This window comes from Lepisma saccharinum, chromosome 24 (genome assembly GCF_977018435.1).
Source record: "Lepisma saccharinum chromosome 24, izLepSacc3.1, whole genome shotgun sequence".
NCBI lineage: Eukaryota > Metazoa > Arthropoda > Insecta > Zygentoma > Lepismatidae > Lepisma > Lepisma saccharinum.
This window is the reverse complement of record NC_139252.1, coordinates 51,841,598-51,861,326: the sequence shown is the minus strand read 5'-3', so window position 1 is coordinate 51,861,326 and position 19,729 is coordinate 51,841,598. Positions and strand designations below refer to the sequence as shown.

Here is a 19,729-nt window from a genome sequence, read left to right as displayed (position 1 = left end):
AATAGATTTATGATCACACGGTAAATGAAACGCTTTGAGAATATCGATGAAAATATCTTAGTTCTTAGTTTAATTAAACAATAAAGGAGAAAAGTTACATGAACTCACAATGATTGACTGTGCAAGTGTACGAATTATTATTCGTTAAAGGACTTTGTCCGCAGATTTTTCATTTCCATTGTCTTGTGTGTCTGAGTTGTATAACCGGAAAATATACTCCAAGGCTGATATGCGACACGTACATTAACGAAGTAACTCGCATTACACTAATCTTAGATCTTGCTCTTTTTGACAGAAATGTACTACAAAAACATAATGTAACATCCAATGGTTTATATTGAGTACAAGGGTACAAAATTATTTACAATGTATTTGTGAAATACCAAAATTGAACAAAGTCGCAAAAATTTCAATGATGGGTGTAATATTCACTCATGCAATATTTACCATCGTGCATACAACTCTATGTATGTACTAAGTGAATTTAATTTCCAATAGCGTGGAAGTTAGTACGCGATCTTCGAAATGCACATTTTCGACAACGTTTTTCACAATAATGTGAACATACAAATCACAATCAACATCGGTTTGTGTTAAATAAATGAATTTGTTAGTAATTATAAATCCGACTTACATAAAATGTACATAACAAATCAGTTAGGCTCACTACGTACTTCGCACTAGCTGAACACATTTTCAAGATATTGATGACTTTTCTTGTGCTACTGTCGGTTAGGTTACGTTTTAGATTTTGAACTTCTTTATTTAGTTAAAGCAGGTTGATAGAGGTTGTTTGTAATCTTTAATTTATTTACTTCTGAATGCAGACGTGTGTTTCTCCTTTGTAAACGATCGAATATGTTTTCCAACTACGAAACATTGCTTGCAGTTTGTGTATATATCTTCGTCTATATATTTTTCTCTTTTCTGGCAGCATAGTCTTTAGCTTGTTTAGGGCACGTCTTCCTCGATTTTTTGGTACTAAAGTAGGTAAATTTCTTAAATTGGGTGTAATTTTAGCGATGGCACTGCAGTTGGCTTCAGCACGTTTTTTGATGGAAAATACAGAAATTCTGCTTTTAGATCTCGCACATAGTCTTCTTCACAATAATTGGCACTGCACACTTGCATTCTTTACATTTCGTCTACAAGCATGAATCCACTGTTTACTTACGCAATTATCGACTGGAAATCTATGATATTTCATGTCAGTTCCTTTAGTTTCCTGGTTATAGTTTTCATAGCTTGCTACAGCACAATTAGACATGATTGCAGTCTACAAGTACAAAAATACAATAAAAATAAATCGAACGCTACAAAATCAATAACCTGCTTGTTCCGATTTTTGCGACGTGTTAGTAGCTAAATGTACCCCGCACCAAACTTACTGCACATAGCAACGAGCACCGTCAAACCCGATCCTCCCAGATGACGTAATGCATACGTACTTCACATAGCAACGAGCACCCCCTGTGCTCAGCTAAGTATTGATTATAGGGCTGAATCTTCTGATCGGTCAGACAAAGAATATTAATCCTAATATTCTGCGTTGATAATCTGAAAGTTGGTGTTACTGGGATAGACATTGCTGCGATATTTTGTTCATTTTTATATTGCTTAGTTCAGTGACTTCAGAAATCTTAATTATAAATCACTTGATGAGATTTTAATATTAGTTATGTCTCAAACTTGCAAATGACAGTTATGGTTAAGCATAGCCTTTGTGGTTAGATCGTGAGGCTTTCCCGATGTCGCCTTGTAATCAAGGGCTCCCGGGTTCGATTCCCGGTGGAGGAACATAGTATTTCGGATCCCACTATAAACTGTAGGTCCAGTCCCGATTAGCCTTACTGTGCATAAGGTGGACTTAAATCGCCAAATCAGTCCAATGTAGTTAGATCGCTTTTCATGGCTCATGCCCAGTTATAGACTAATCGCATCAAGTGGCAAATACTAAAGCGCTGATGATAAATGCGTGCTTATTAAAAAGATAAAACACGCATTGGTGGCCCTCTCGGACACTTTCTGCGTTAGGATATATTCATGTGACGTATATTGGAGGCACTCACAAATTTTGCACAAACCGGCAGTTCGGTTGTGATTTTTTCCGAATCAAGATTTTCCAATGATAATTCAATGTCTAGTGTGTGTGTGTGTGTGTATATATATATATATATATATATATATATATATATATATATACACATACATACAGTGTATTCCAAGACTTTGTAGATTAAGATGATCGAAGCAGCATTTTTGCAAAGAAATTCATGCTATTTAGATCGCATCTTCGAACACATGTAATAAAATATTTGTTTGGCTTAATCAGAGTTATTGCTACATGCACTAACATGTTCAGTAATGTTTTCACTAATCCTTTTCGTTTATATTAATTTTGAAATCTGTGCTAATGGTCCGCATATATTCCAATCAGCTCTTCCGAGCAGCAGAGCAATGACTGTCGATGTGTTCGTCGGTGAATTATAAAACACCTCGAAAAATTTTATTTTTATCATCATTCAAGAACGCGCACTTCAATTACCACAGGAGGCAACACTGTTTCATCTTATCATAACGTCACAGATACTAAACAGATGTATTGCAGTGGCGGAGCGTGACCTTTCCAACAGTGTAAGCCTAGCATGACGAAGGCTATTTCCCGTTGTGCTTATTTTTGGGCTGACATGGTTAGTGATTTATCCACACACATCGACCCCCGCCCCCCCCCCCTCATTTTTTTCAGAACACTTCCCTGGAATTTTTCACCAAATTAAAAATTCTGGATATCTGATAATTAAGTCAGTGTTATTCCTATCACAATGAGTAACGTAACGATAAAAAATATGCAAAGTTAGATAAAATGAATAATAATAATAATAAACAAACGAAAACAGAAGGAAACAGAAAAGTGCTGAATACTTTTTACAACCGCATAACCAAGTATCAGCTCCGTATCATGAATCCCAAAATCGGCGCACTTTATTTTTCGTTTCTGTTACTATGTCTGCTAGAGAAGGAAGGGGTGGGCCTACCTATATCCACATGTTTCTTCTTGGCAGAAAATCCTTGCTGGACAACGGCGTCTTCAACAAGTTCTCCACCCCACCGCACAATCACACTCATTTTATTCCATAATGCACTTCACTACTGTATTACACCACAGCACAGGGACGGACGACAGTCCGCTTTTCAATAGATGGAATTCGCAAAAGCAATACCTCGAGACTTTAACAAACACACAGCAAGAAGGGGAAAACAAAAAGAAACCAGATCCAAAATCGGTCACTGCTCAAAGCAGTGATCTTTCGGACTGTGAGGGGAATATCCCTTTCGGATATAAATAAATTCCCTCTCTTGCCTTAAAATTCCCTATATTTAGTAAAAAAAAAAAATACAATATAAAATATAAAAGAAATGCTCACAAATTGTAGGGATATATATCCAGAAATTTCTATCAAAGGACATGTAAGTGTTTTCTTAGGATACTGTAAAAGCAAATCTAGCACCTAAAAGATCATAAACAGGCTTTTCGTAGGTTGTTCGAAGAGTGTTTGAAACACGGACTATGTAATTAATAATATTTGGTTCACATTTGACATGAAATTTGTAAAATTGGTTCAATCTTCAGTTTTCATTAACATTTATTTATTTATTTACTTATTTATTTCACTTTTTAGCTCAATTATTACCAGCTGAGTTCATACAAAAACGGAAAACAGAGTCTTAATACGTCTAATGTTTATGATCTCCTACAAGCGAAAAACAGAAACAACAAGAATTTAGCACATCAATGTGTATCTAGTTTTCCCGTATCCCGCTCATTTCTAGGTTTCTCCTTTTTCCCCTTCCTGTTAGTTTTTTGCTTCAGAATTCCCTGTTCCTGGGGAAAAAAACCCTCCTTGAAGCACCACCGGCTCAAATTTCCTTTACAGTCAACCATTCATACCCGACAACGCTGGAGCCCCTCCTCTTCCAGGACCTGTCTCTCGCTGACGCGTATTCAGTGAAGCCAACCCAAGCATAATGGTGCTAAATCTCGCACAAGTTTAAAAAGTCGTTTGTAAGTTGGAGATATAAATAAAACAACAGGGCCGCTTTTCGTTGTGGTTGAATTTTCTCAAACTTTTCACATAACATGGAACCCATGTCGTTGGTTGAACCATTCAAATTTATATTTGTTTTTGTTATAAATTAATATTTATAATATGAAAATCCCAGAACAATTTAGTAGTATGTAGCATAATTTCGGAGTTTAAACGACATCATGGATGTCCAGAAGGGGCAAGGGGAGGAGGCACTTCCTGAAAAATGAATGTCAACCATTTTCACACATATAATTTCATTTCAGTCACATCAAATTGTTAATTATTGTAAGGGCGTTGCAGAAAAATGTTAACTTCAAATTGAATTAGTATATTTTGAGAAGGGAAATATACCTAGTTTACCCCAACCCCTGAAAAAATACTTTGCTTAATCCTCCCTGGTGGAAAGAAATACTGCGGACGTCCATGAACAACACTTTTTCTAAACATGAGGTTTGCAACGCTGCTGTAAGCCTCTGCCCGTAGGTTTACACACCTAGGGCTTCGACGCGCTCTTCTCCCTATATTCCTTGTTCTCCTCCTTCCAGATACGGTGGGCGACGGTAGGCACTGCTCCTTCGCGGTCAGAAATTTGTAAGGCAACATTCAGACGGCTTACAACTTTCCCCAAGCAAAAGGCGGGAGTTCTCATGTGCCATCTGGTGTGAAGTGTTGCAATCTAACAAACAGGATCTCGAAGACTGGTATCAGGCCGAGATGATCTTTGAAGTTTTTACGAATTTTGCCATATAATTACATACATTTTACTAGAATTAATAAAGTGTAAGCCCGGCTTACACGGCTTACATGGACGCTCCGCGCCTGATGTATTGGCTTTTGAAACAGAACCGGAGTAGCACATCGTTGCATGCATCAGTAAAATTTCGAAGACGCCAACTGTCAGTGCTTGTACATTTACGAGCTGTGATCGTATCAGCGTTGCACAGCGATATTTTTCGCTGTTCTTGTAAATATCTCATCTCTATTACAATGTATTCAAACAGCACCAATCATTGATAATTTTATCACTCTTTTGCGTCATTCTTTCCGTATTGGAAAGTTCACATAGACTTCCGGTAACTGCAAGATATTGCGTGAAGTTAGCTACACTGACGTAGAGGAAGCAGTTTTAGTCATATGCCAAACATTTCACCTTCCTAGTTAATGCACTTTATGCCGCTAGAGGGGGCTTGCGTACTCATTTCTCCATTCGAAAGCTTCACTGTTTAAGTTGTGGGACGTAAATAGACAGGACTTGTTTATGGAATAAGCAACTCGTTGTGGTTATTGATCCCACATTCCAGTACACTTTCTTACTGTACGCGGGAAAAAAATCGATGCCATATTAAGCCAATTATCTCTTGTATAATCACTTCTGCATGTCATTATTCATTATCGACAAGTAGGTTGGGAGAAATTGTGATTTTCATATCTGCATGAAATAAGTATTTTACCAACGTTTATCAATTTGGGGAGATCTAAAAATTTGAGCACAGGTGTATAATTTCCTTTCACAATTTGCAATGAGTTGGTGCGAAAAAAAAGGTTAAATGTTACATAATGTGCGGTAAAGGAAATAATGTCCACTCCAGTTCAGATAAAGTATCTCTTACTTCAACTCCCGAACTTCATAAAAATGTCTCACTTTGTTTGTACTAAGAGGAGTGTACAAATATAAACACATAAAGTTAGAAAAACGACGGTAATTAACTAAATACAAACAAAAACATTTTTCTTGATTATAATTTGTTGAGAATAGTATTTATGGGGGGGGGGGATAGTGTTCGTGCAATAAGATGCACATATATATTCATAAGTTTTGTAAATTGAGACGAGCCAAGTAGCTTGAAATTATGTGCATGAACATTAGACAGGGGCGTAATTTCAAGAGGAGGGGGGAGCAGATCTAACTTGGGATTTAACTTTCGGGGGGCTGAATCGAAAGGTTTTCCATCTCATAGATATAATGCCTAGGACTGTTTTACTGATAGCGAAATTAAAAAATAACTTTGTATTTCTTTGTTCCTGTGGTCTCAGGAGGTTAACAAAAATTTCATTAATTTATAAATTTTAATTAACCTGAACATTTTGACGAGTGGTAATTGCCACTCCTTGCTCTCGCAAATTACGTCTATGAAGAGCTTGAAGCCAGTTGATTTGTCTCTAGCAGTGAAGTACAGGAATAAAAGCTTCACTTCAATAAAAATGTAACTGGGTATCAGAGGCGTCTCGTGAACGCATGCGCAGCATTCACTGCACGCGTTCACGAGACGCCTCTGCTGAGTATAATTAATCAACAACATATTTGTTTTCTTCCTCTGTTTTATGATGTTTCTCACATAGATGGATGGTTAGAGCTCTCATTTTTGGTACGAGCGGTCCAGGGTTCGATTCCCGCCGAGGACTCGAAAATTTCGGTGTAGACTCCGTCTCGTGAGGTAAGCTGAGCAGCTATTTTGAAAGCATTGGCTGACTCTAGTCCCAGAAAACGTTATCGACTTGACTCGATGCAAAAAGAAACTTCTCAGGATTGATCGATTTGATTGTTTTACTTCGTTTCCTGCCTTTTCACTAATCGCGAAGGCGAGGATGAGTGATGTGGTGAAATTAATGAAGGACATTCACAAAGAACACCCATGCCAAGACTGGAATTCGAACCCGGAATCACTGTGTTAACCAATGCCACGGAGGTCTACGACTTGGCAACACTTGGTGCTCAAAGGCGCACTGCAGGTTTAAGTGCATCTTGCGGAATGTTATTTCACTTATGTTGGTGAAGAGGTTGTTGTTTAGTTTCAGTTCTTGAATCTTAATTGCAAAAAAAGTGAATGACCACGGTAATGGATAGTTTGCATGGTACCCGTTGTACAGTACAATGAAAATAGTCGAACAAACGGCAAATTGCCCATCACTGAAGCAATTACACCAACAAAGCAGGAGTTGTAATATTCCATTCATCTGATGTTAAGGTATGAATGAAAGTAGCCGTGGGCAATTTGCCGTCTAATTTATCCACGAACAACGCACAAAGCAGTTAAATTCTTTACACCAGAGCAAAGATTAAAATATAGCAGATGTACTTTCCGCTCACCACACACGTAATGAAGGGAAAGCAAATTGTCCCACGCCAGGAATTCGAAATGCAAAATTAAAGGTGCGAAGTGCATTTAACAGCGGTGTTAACAGATCGTAAAAAAATCGTAATGAAACTCATTTGGAAAACCGTGTGTGTAGTGGGGCGAACTATTAAGTGCATTTAGTGCTTCCCAACTATGAAAGACAACCTGAGAGGTTAAACGAGCGTTTCACAAGCTCAGATAGATTTTGACAATCCAATCTGTGGTTTGAAATGCCAGACGTAATTCAAAAGCATGTAACTGCAGATTTCACGTATGATGGCGTTCATCATCGCTGTAGTCAAGGGCGTCCACAGGATTTTTTCTCAAGGGGGGCAGTTTCAAACTTTTATTATTATTATTTTTATGGCTACTTTTACTGCTATTTTTTGTTTTTGTTCTGATTATTATTATTATTGCATTACTATTACTACCACTACTTATGTTTTTTTTAAATTTCATACATTTGTAATTTCCATATTCTGTATATCTATAGCTATACAATTTGCATAACTGTATACTTAATATTAATTCATGTACGACAAAGCTGCTTCTTATAGTTAGATAATCAGTGTAAAATAGACTGTAAGCTTAAATTTAACCCTACTTCAAATAATAATAAATAATAGTTGCTGTAAGCCACAGGAAACAATATTTTTTGTTATAAAAAAAATCTCTACAATTTCACCTTCGAGTTACATTAACTCTTTCCAGAAAACTCAGGGGGAGCTAGTGCAGTGCACCCCCTGCCCCCCTCCCTGCGTGCGCCCATGGGTGCAGTCCCAATATTTCCACAGGGTATGTGCCAAGTTTAGTGAAACATTTAGTGGAGGCCATGTTCCCATTTCCTTTGGATTATATTTCCAATAAATATATGGATTAAATCATTTAATTTATACTAAAAATGTCATTCGCGGTAGAATACATATCTATAAATGACATTAAAAATATATGAAACCCCTAGCATGTTACTGTATTTTATTTTCTTGTTGATATTGCTTTTGCGAGTTATAATTTTGTATATCTAATACTTACACTAAAAATGAACGAAAAAGTAAACAGAAAAAGCAATAATTCTCTGATTTTTCTCTTCCTATCCATTTACCTGGAAATCGGTTGCACGGCTTCTATGAACAGCTTAGTCTGTACACACTGGTGCACGTAGAGGAGGGGCTGAAGGGGCTACAACCCCGTTCCGAAACTTTGAGAAACTAGGAAAAAAATCACTGTTAAATGCAAACTCGCCTTAAAATGACCCCCCATTATCATTTTTGAGAGTGACAAGTTCTAAAAATATGAAATATCTTATTGTGTATGCTGCCATCTTAGAAAGCAACTATGCACTATTACAATTCCAGACCCACCCGAAAAGATCTGCGTACGCCATTGTCTCTACAGCTATGTGACGTTGCTGCTATCTGGTGGAGGGATGTATGAAGTGAAACTTGCTTGTTGAGGTTTCAAAGTTACGAAATTACTCTAGCTGCAAGAAGAAGAACAAGTCTCGGGGAAGGAAAATGCAAACTGCCTTTACACGAGGGGAAAGATTCATGCGTTAGTGAAGAATGAAAGACTACGATAAAAATAGCTAACTCAACCATTGAAACTAAACCATCCTACGCAATGAACTACGCGAGAAAGATTGGAAGGACTGCTCGCGTTCTGTTTTCCAGGAGCAAGTTGGCAGCCACATTAGCATGGAAATGCATGGAATATCAAAGCAAGCAGGAGGAAGAGCTTCAGCACTTCGTGCTCTCCAATGCCAACAACAGCGTACATAACATATTAAAGTTCGCAAAATTCCAAAGAGAAACTGTGAAAGGACTGCGAGAGGACCTCCTGAACGATTTGAGAACTGGCTTCATGCGAAGAGAGCAGCTTCTACGAGAGAAAGAAGGAAGAAAGACAGTTCTGCGGGATATCCTTCAGTTTCGCCGACAGCACGAAGACCACTCCGACCACGGCCGCGAGAGGAACCAGTCTCGGTTGACGGGATTCCGTGGGGAATCGACGATCGCAGGAAAGGAAGGCGAAATGGTTGTCATTCAACGCGAAGCACGGAAGACAAGCAGGAGAAAGGGCGACACTGAAGCTGAAGGCGTGCTCGCCAACAATGAATGGGAACGCGTTGTGGAGGAACTGAAGAGGTCCCTGGACGTCCAGAAATCCTCGCTAAAGAAGAAGCTTCACTCGAGTACTACACCACTGAGATTCGATAAAGAAATTGACGATTGGGAAGCAAAGATCAGAAAGAAGCTTGCGGAAGAACACATTGCTTTCGGGAACCGGCTTCGATGTTATTTCCTGCATAACAAACGTCTGGGTCATGAACATGCTGCACAGTTCATGCCCTTTCAGCTGCAGTCAATCCACCAAACCAAGAGGAACTTGATGTTAATAGTGAAGTTCTGACATGACAGAATCAAGCACGAAATGAAGTTTTACAAGTGCAGAAAGGGATGCTGGAACACATTCGCATCTTTCTGCCGTCACCACTTGTGTGTGCCGTAGAGGTCGGTAGAATATGGTCTAACTGACAACTGATAGAAGTAGTAGTTACCAATTCGCAAAGTGGCAAAGCATTCATGTGCAAAAATTTATAGCTTTACCAGTAAGTAGGCTACATAAAAAAGCATCCGAACGTAAGAGCAAGCATCTGTTTGAAATTGTGTAAAAATTAATTCTGTATATATAAGCAATTCACAAAATTATTCTGTATTCTCTGTTACACTCAATATCACATGACAAGGTTCTTGTTGCTTCAATTACATCTTGATATGGATAATTATGAAGTTGACAACTCAACTACAATTTTTTTTTAAAAAAATATAATAAATACGAAAATTGTAAAATTAAATATGTTCCTTAAAACATTGTCCGTACAGATGTATCTATTTTCATGCATTTTTCTCTTATATTGTACGTGTTTTTAAACAGTGGAATTGCGTGTAGACTTGACTGTCTTGTTGACATTTTATCTCAATTCTGGAAACGTCACACTGCGAAAATTAAGTTTAAACTTGTTTTAAGTTCACTGTATGCGCAGATAAGCTATTATGTTAAACTTGGTTTTGTTTTTGCTTGCAACATTGTATTACTTCTTTCAACCCACAAAAATTACGTTTTTTATGGGACGGATAGTGGCTTCCATTGCTGAATCAAGTGTAAAAAGGAAATGCATATATTTGTAAGAAAATGTCCTTTTTTAGGAGTAAATTTGTGGATATTATTACTGGCAGTAATAAACAGGAGAGAACATTCATACACAAACAAATTTTCATTGTGCACGTGCACTTATTCAGACGACCAACACTATAGTTACAGTGGGATCCCTGAGTATTAGCGTGCAAATTGTCCATCATCATGTTCGTGCACTTTATTTGACCCAATAAGACCTTCAAGAATTGAAAGAAAACTCAAAACAAGCTGTTGACAACTTCTGCACCAGCATACATAAAAATCCATTGCTTAAAATCACATAGGATGCAACAGAGAAATTAATGAAAATAGTCATGGACAATTTGCACGGTAATAGGTCATGGATCCCACTATACCAACACTACACTCTCCATGTATTTCCCGGGGAGCATATTCCCATTTCTGAATTTTAAATTCATTGTAAGTACGTACATCTAGGAAATTTGGGGTAGTTCAGCCTTCGTTTCCGATTACCGTCGGCCAATAGGAAAAAAAAAATCTTCCTATCACTCGAATAGGTACACTATATGTAACGCAGACATATTCCGTGGAAATTTGACATAGTTTTTCACAATTGAGAAACTGAAGATTTCAACATGTTTTCTGATCTTGTGTGTAGACGCATTGTCGTGGATTCTCACATGAACATTTTTCGCATAGAACAGAGATTCCCAAACTATTTCGTTTCACGGCTTCCTTAGTGTTTCAAGATTTTTCCGTGGCGCCCAAGTCAGGATCTAGGCCTATCTATCACTTGCAACTCTCGGTTGGTGTGGCTAGGTTGCATGTCTTTAAGTTAAAAAAGCAAACACCTTATTTCAAATTCAGAAGCACTTTACATGTACAAAAGTACTAAATGAGCACGTATTTGGAATAAGTGTAATTTCAGTGAAAATATTGCAACATTTCTCGGCACCCTGCACACTTTGGAACCAATGGCATAAAAACAAGCCTAGGTAGCTAAATTAATCTTGATTATTATTATTAATTACTTCAGCTGTGACCATAATGGAATGATTCACATGAAAATAACCTAAACCTAGGCCAACGACACACCACTCTTATTTTTCGAGTTATATTTCCGGGTTTCTAGCAATAACAGAGAAGCATGCAATTAACTTTTCACGCGAATTATGCAAGACAAAAAAGTCAATGAGGCACGTGTCGCTAAGCATGTTGTTTATGGGTCATTGCCCCACACGCTCAACACCTTTGGGAACCCCCGCGCACGATTCCTGGAAGTGAAAGAAAAAAAAACACTTCAAACGTCCAGGTGCTGCCATCTGCGCGCCGGTTCGCAAGTCGTGAGAGCGTTATTTGCGAATTCCCTTAGCATTCCCTCGTTAAACTCAATTTGCATTGCAATGATCGGGAGAAAGAAGGTTAAAAACACACGAGAATCCGTCGTAATTCATCTGTCAACAATGAGAATGACGGCAAAAGCCAGTGAACCTCACAGTTTAACTGTAACTTGTGTACGATGAGAGAGCATAACGTTGTTTTTCCTTCGACTTTCCGAGTATATTTTTAGGTCATAAAGGCACACTTGCTTCCTCCAACGGTTCTGCTAGAAGAAAACGAAGTTCCAATACGGAAAAATTGAACGCCAAGAGGAGTGGGAATTCCAGACATAAAAACGGGTTTGCAATTCAAGTTCCGTGAGAAATTCATAGTTAACAACTACAGGGAAATTGAGTCCAAAATATATCGTTGAAAAAAAAAAATTGATATGATAAAGAAATATACATTCTACAAAAGTAATGTTTACTGTCTATTAATTAAATTATTGTAATGCCTGTGTCACAGTTTTACCTTTGGTAGTGTATGCTGCAACGTTCTTTTTCTGCTGTAACCTCAAAAGAGACATGCGCGTGGCAGCAGACTCGGTCTTTGTTGTATCGTGATTTGATCATGCAATTACGTCTGTAAGACATACTGTGAAGTATTAGCGATTACTTACACATAAATATTTTAAGATTAGGTCCCTTAGCATTCTTTTAATAATAAATCTAAATGCTCTATTAGGTTCTATTAGCATTAAAATAATATCGCTAAATGCTTTCTAAAAAGAAAGGTTCTAAATTACCTGTACGTTCATTCCCCTAGTCATAAACTTGCATTTTTCTCGTCTTTATCTGTTCTTAAGATTTGTAACACCCTCTTAGCTGACAAATTACGTGGCAGGAGCAAATTTGACGCTTATTCTTACTGCTGACACGCGCGTGGCAGCAGACTCGGCCTTTACCTTTTGCCTTTTTGTACAGTGGGATGCATACGTATTAACAAGCAAATTATCCATCACCATGCTCATTCTCTTTGTTTCACGCAATGAGAGCTTTAACAATTAAAACGTCAAACAAGAAGGATGAATGAGGAAAATTAATGAAGGTAATCATATACAAACACTGAGCAATACTTATGCATCCCACTGTACACAGTATGATGCACAATACACCACTATTTTCATTCTCTTTTCTCTAGAATCCAGTAGCATTTAAGAACTGGAATTGTACTGCTGCTGATGGACAGGTTGTCAGCTGCTTAGGTGACGTTTTGTCTCAATACTTGCCGACCTGCGTGTGGAGTGGTTAGCACACGCGCTACGACGCCAGGTGTCTCGGGTTCAAAACCCGTCCTAGACATGGGTGTTCCTTGCGAGTGTCTCTTCATCAATTTCATCATATCGCCGCTCATTCTCATCTTCGCAATTAGTCAAAAGTGGCAGAAAAGCGAAGTAAATTAAACCAAATCAATTGTTTCAATGCTTGAATCTCGCATTAAAAGCCTTACTGTCTCTCGGAACCCTCTGGATGCAGGTATTACGTCCGTCTTATCTAGGTAAGACATAGAACAAAACAACGGCTCTAAAGGTTTGTTACCTTCCGAAAGCCACAAGCCTGAGGTCCGCTTTGGACGAAAGCATTTTTCATAGCATTTTTCTTAACATTTACGCCATGACCAAAAAGCTACCATGTAAAGTGAGAAATCTTTATGGCATTTCAGATGCCATGGCATATTTCATGGCATTTCTCAAGGATAGGCTCGGTCCGTATCATTTTTCGTAGCGTAACCAATCAGAAGCGACCTCTAGGTCACGAGTGCAGTAGTAATGGCGGCCGCGTGAGATGTAAACAATGTATCACTTCACATCCCATAACTATTCAACCGATAGGAATAACGTTTCGTATAAAACGGTATTAGGTACAAAACAATGGCACTGCTTAAATACATACAGGGAGGTTATTTCAGTCGTTCACCGCCAGAGTGACGGCCGTTCGGCGGACTCTTCATGCAACAGGTCCCGGCAAATTGCATTACAGGAAGTCCGTAACAGAAACCGCTTGTTTTCTAATGTTTCCACTTTTCACAATTACAGTTACAATTACAATTGAAATAAGCACGTAACTTGTCGCAAGGATTGCAGGAAAAGGTGCCCTCGCAATTACAAATATTTCTGGCACCTTATTTCTGACATCTAATCTTAGATTAGTCATCGCTACTTTATTCTCAGTTGTCGCGACACCGCCTGCAGCTTATCGGGGGTTGGGTGAGTTGTCAGCCGCGAGAGGGCGCTTCATACTGCACGTGTCGGCAGTGATGCCAACCGTAGGGACATGTCCCTACGCATAGGGACTTTTCACTAAATTTCGCCCGCGTAGGAACGTAGGGACAGATTTTGCCAAATGAGGGAAAACGTAGGTACTTTTTTCAATCTTGGTAAATTACATTTTATGAATTAGTTTATCTGGATACTTTAGCGAGGAGGAGAAAAAAGAACTAACTAACAGATCTCCATCAGAATTTTGGAACATGTTATCGGTTACCAAAAACTTTCAAGGCAAGTTCCTTTTTGAAAACATTTCCACTCTCGCGAAAATAGTGCTAACATTGCCGCATTCTAACGCGGAAACGGAAAGAATATTTTCAATGTTAAGTGATACAAAAACAAAAAAGGGAAATAAAATGGGACCAAAATTGTTAAAGAATGCAGGAAATACAGCATCACCAACCAACATCTATCTCTTCACAGCAGCAGCATGTATGACTTCAAATAACATAATCAACAGTAAACGACTCAACGTTATTCATTAGGGGTGTGCTGGATTCTTTACTTTAAAAAGTCGTTAATTCTCGACGTTTTCTGCCTTGTAAGTTTCTGGAACTTATCGAAAGTTGTAAGTTTTTATTCTAGAAATGCAAAACCAATCACTTAAAGTGAAAATGACTTGTAAAATTCGAGATTTCCAGTGCTTCGGGAAATTTCGAACATTTCCCGTCCCGAAAATTTTCCGACTTGGTCGGTAAATTGCAAATTTTTCAGTCCCGAATGTCGGGATTTAAAAAAATTACCGTCCCGATCCCGTCCCGACCCAAAAAATTCTGTCCAGCACACCCCTATTATTCATTAAGGCAAGAATTTACAATACCGGACCCTTCTGTAATTTCTATGCTACGTCTTATACTCACGAAATAATTATTCGTGATTATTTATCTCAAGTTAACATGTTGGGGTGAGGGGGAAAAAATGTTCATTAACGTGTAGAAGTTGTAAAATAAGCTTTTCAATTCTCGCAATGATTCTCCGTATACAAGTATGGTAGCCATATTTGTTGATATGAACAAATTAAAATTAGTTACGCTGTCTACAGCGTTGCCACACTGTTGATTTCATACTTGGAGAGCATGGATCGTGTAAGAATGGCGGAAGAGAACAGTAAAAAAGTTGTTAATGTTGTACAGATTGTTAGGTGGAGTGTGCAGGAGGATGGCTGTGGGCTAATTAATAAACTTATGGATTTCAGTATATTGCCCAAAGAACGTGCTTACATGTGACAGCGACAATCACGATGTAGAAGAACTGATTTGATTACAGGTAAATTTGGCAACAGTACATCAATCATAAAATTGCAGGATACGAAAATGGCGTCTTCGATGATGAACGTTTGCCGTTAAAGTGCTACGAAAATAATATTTTTTATCGGTTCGTAATCACAATTACCGCAAAACCATTCAGGAATAGCCCCACTGACCATTCTCGGTAAGTTTAGGTTAAGTTAGGTTAGGCAAACATAGTTAAAATTTGGGCTCGAAAAAAACATGCACGGGTAGCCCAACAAACCATTGACGGATAGCCCCACGAACCATTCAGGTACGGTTAGGTTAGGTTAGGATAGGCAAACATAGTTAAAATTTGGGGTCGTAGTAATATCAGGAATGTATATTTCGTTTTTTAAGTATTGGAAACACAAAATCTTCCGGTAAATAATAAGCAATCGTGCCGATCGCGGACCACTCAATGTCACTTATTTTGCAATTTCTACACGTGACCCCCCCAAATTTTAACTTCAAATTCGTGATTAGGAGGCCTCAATTAGTGAGTATGCGAAATATTACAAAAAATCGGGGAGAGGTCCTGTATTGTAAATTCGCTCCTTCATTAATTGTGGAAGCACCGAGCAGAAAGATTTGGTAAGTAAATGTGTATATTTTATCTTCTGTTTGCATGCTCATGAGGTGTTTTTTTTTAGTCACTTTACTTGGCGTAGGGACATTTGGTCAGTTGTAGGGACATTTTGACTACGTCTGTAGGGACATTGCCGAAAAATGGTTAGCAACACTGTCGGCTACCAGACGTCAGTGTACGTTCATGTTCACTTCTGTTCATTTATCAGTACGCGTGTTGCTTATACTGTGTTATTGTAATGTGCTTACTCGTGGCCAGTGCTTTATTGTGTGTTAATTGTTATTCATTCATTACTTATGTCGTTAAACAAATATAGTCTTGAACATAGAGTTTTTATGTACGATAATTACGTGAAAACGAATTCTTGCAGAAAAGTGGTCAGGGATTACGATAGACAGGATCTCTTGAACCTAAGAAACGTGTTGTATTGCTGTTGAAGGAAGTCATTTTCAACATCTCTTATAACACAGGAGGTTAGTGATCATCATTATTATTACTTTTAAATATCATTTTACGCTTTCGGTTTGCTTTATGCGCCGGGATGCTGTCTTCCCTTTCTGTCAACTGAGGATAAAGTAGCGATGTCTAATCTAAGATTAGATGTCAGAAATAAGGTGCCGGAAATATTTGTATTTGGGAGGACACCTTTTCCTGCATCCGTGCGACAAGGTACGTGCTTATTTCAATTGTAATTGTAACTGTAATTGTGAAAAGTGGAAACATTACAAAACAAGCGGTTTCTGTTACGGACTTCCTGAACGCAATTTGCCGGGACCTGTTGCATGAAGAGCCCGCCGAACGGCCGACACGCTGGCGGTGAACGACTGAAATAACCTCCCTGTACTTTACAACGTTTACTGTACACGCGTGGAAGATTTTTTTAGTTTTAATTGTAAACACCGTGCATTCAGCATAGATGGTGTAACTCGACTTGCTTTTCATGCTGTATATGTTATTGTAATCGCAAAAGCAAACCGAAAAGTTACATGAAATGCTTCGGTGTAATGTACTATCTGCTATAAGATTTTAGGAAACATTTATGCTAGCAAAAATGTCAAAGGAATTGCTTCCATCTGAAGCCGGCTTAAGCCTAACACAGATCCATGCTCAGTAGCAATCCACCTCTCTTGGAGTATGCGTCGTAACGTCTATGCGGTTTATTGGACCGCACCTCGTATGATTCGTTCAGTGGCGTGCCCAGGATTGTCGAAATGAGGGGGTAACGTATACTCCATTAAGTAGTCGGTCATCATTTTGCCATATTTTCCTGACTTTGACGTTATTTTAGGAATACTTGGACAAAGGGGGGAGGGGAGGTATGATACGCAAGTCTTCATTACAGTACACTACGAGTTCTCGAGAAATGGGAATGCCCCAGAATGTGAAGTTTGGTCTGAGGAAGTTCTGGTGTAGAAGTGGAGGTAGATTAATATTTTGCCTTCAGTAGTAACCATGGTTCTACAAGTGATCAAGAGGCTGAACCAGACGACGAACAAGTGGACGCTGACGTATCTTTTCTTCAGATTGGCCCGGAATGACTCAGCAGAGGCAATACTTTTGTGGGTAAAATCTGTTTAAGTGGTCCAAAGATCCTTGTCAGAGCAGTTTCGAGAACACTTGAGATGCAATAATATTTTATATATATTTCAAGACGAGGACAGGTATTGTCTGGTTTCTGTGCCATCCCTTGAATCAAGGTGGAACATGTCGAAGTGGACATGTTTGACAGTTTTTACGTTTGTGAAGTTTTGGCGTTTTCTGTCGTGATGTAACTACTCTCTCAATTCCACTAACAGTAAAATTAACTCCTGCAAGTTTCCTTTACAAAAATCAATGCTTCCTAAAGATGATTCGATGGAAAGAAATGCATGTGTCAAAAATAATTGAATTTCTACATTACCTTTCTCCAGATATGCCATTTCACGTCACGTGTGCTCGTGGAGCATCTCTTTCCGACCTGTACATTCCACCTTGGCCTTGAGTGTCTCTTGACGTCACCATATCGTGTTTCACGAATTGGAAATTAAAATTGAACCGGATGTGCATGGTGAACCCAAAATCACCATCGCATATTGATAAGCTACTATTATTGTGAAAGAAAAGGCAGTCAATGCAGAAATCGTATCTTGTTCAGTCTAATGGGACAGACGAAACATTACCATACAACGTATGTAAACAATATAAATATTCCTCACAAAATACAACGTTTGACGTCAATTGCGTCTGCTAATAATACGTTCTCGCACCATAAATAGTGTCCGATAGTGACTTTAACAGAGTTGTTAGTTGTGAGAATTCATTCCAAGAATAAAGTGGCTACTAGTATTGGAATCAGCCCCCTTGCAAGACTTTGTTATCCCATTTGAAACTCTAGATTGAGTTTCACCCAAGATGCAAGTATTAGGAAGGTATAAAAACAAATATTTGACAAAGCAAGTTAGATCACGATCATGACTACGAAGGTTATCGGTTCGAGACACGGCTGTTGTATTGTGTTTGTTCTTTCAAGTGATCACCATTCTTCCTCCTCGTCGCGATTAACCAAAGGAAGTTAAAGCGGTATAAAATAAACAAAATACAAATACAAAAAATCTAAATGAAACTAGCCTATGCTGAAGAGTAGAGTGAGATTACTTTCGTAACATCTCTGGCTGTTTTGCATTGGCAGCTTTGGAGCGAGTCATAAGTCCCGGAGCAGCCAATCAACAAACGAGCCGCTGTCATCATCTCTACCCAGCACCTATCGCTATCCCTGTTGCTAGCGCTCTGGACTGTTGGTAGGCTCACTAACTGGACTCGCGCGTTCAACTGGAGTTGTTATGAAAATAATCTGACTATACGCATAATAAAAATAAACGTTCATTAACTACCCGCGATATCAAGCATGGAGGTACATATCTAGGGTGTTTGGGAAAAGGCACATAAGTCAGAAACTTCGATTTCCTATTTGCTTCCATTCAAGTCTGAGAAAAAATTAATGTTAGTTATGTGTAAAGATCGTAAACATGATGATCCAACATGCATGTTATGTCTGTAATGTTTGCTGTTAAAAGAATAAGCAGAAATAACTGTCTAGTGTAAAATTGCATTTTTTTTTTACTTAACCCGAGCAGCCTAGATACGTTACAGTACAATGAGGTCAAATTCTGACAAAAATATAAAGGACAAGAAAAGGCACTTGTGTTCCTAAATTTGAAACTGTGCTACGTCCACCATACTGAAAAAAAGGTGTCAATAGAGTATTGTCAGCAGTAACAATCGCACAAGTCTGCCAATTTCCTTGCATGTCTTGTTTCCTTTACAAGTCTCTCTTGTTTTTAGACTAATATGGGGATGTGTATTTTAAAGATCTTGATTAAAGATCAGTGATTTTAAAGATCATGTGTATGAAATTGCAAGAAAAGCAAGAAAGAGAAGCGGCCACTTAATCAACAAATGGTCAAATTCAAGGAAACTATTATTGTTACTTCAGTTATTTACTGTGTATGTAAAACCAATTTTGGAATACAGTACAACAACTTGGAATTTTGCATGCAATAATATATTATTGCATGCAAAATCATGCTTGAAAATGTACAGAAAAGATTTGTTCCATTTTTGTACTTCAGACTTTTTAGATTTTATTATGAATATTATAATTTGTTAGATAAACTACATTTCATGCCTCTTGGAAAGAAGTGCCAACGATTATAGTTTGATTTGCAAATTAATTAATGGAAAACTTGATGTACCATATTTATTATCTAAAATTACACTAAAGATTCGTCACTATGTACTCCGAAATAACTACATTGCAATTTCTGTTATTTCTTATTTTAGATATAATAAGAATTTTCATTTTCTTATATCCCAATACGGTTATAATC

The 19,729-nt window shown here is 38.2% G+C and overlaps 1 protein-coding gene across 3 annotated transcripts in view; it reads left to right on the top strand.

Annotated features, from left to right (window-relative positions):
* LOC145977955 (sodium-independent sulfate anion transporter-like) overlaps window positions 1–19,729 on the top strand; it is a 239,366-nt gene that overhangs the window by 153,675 nt on the left and 65,962 nt on the right. The window lies entirely within an intron of this gene.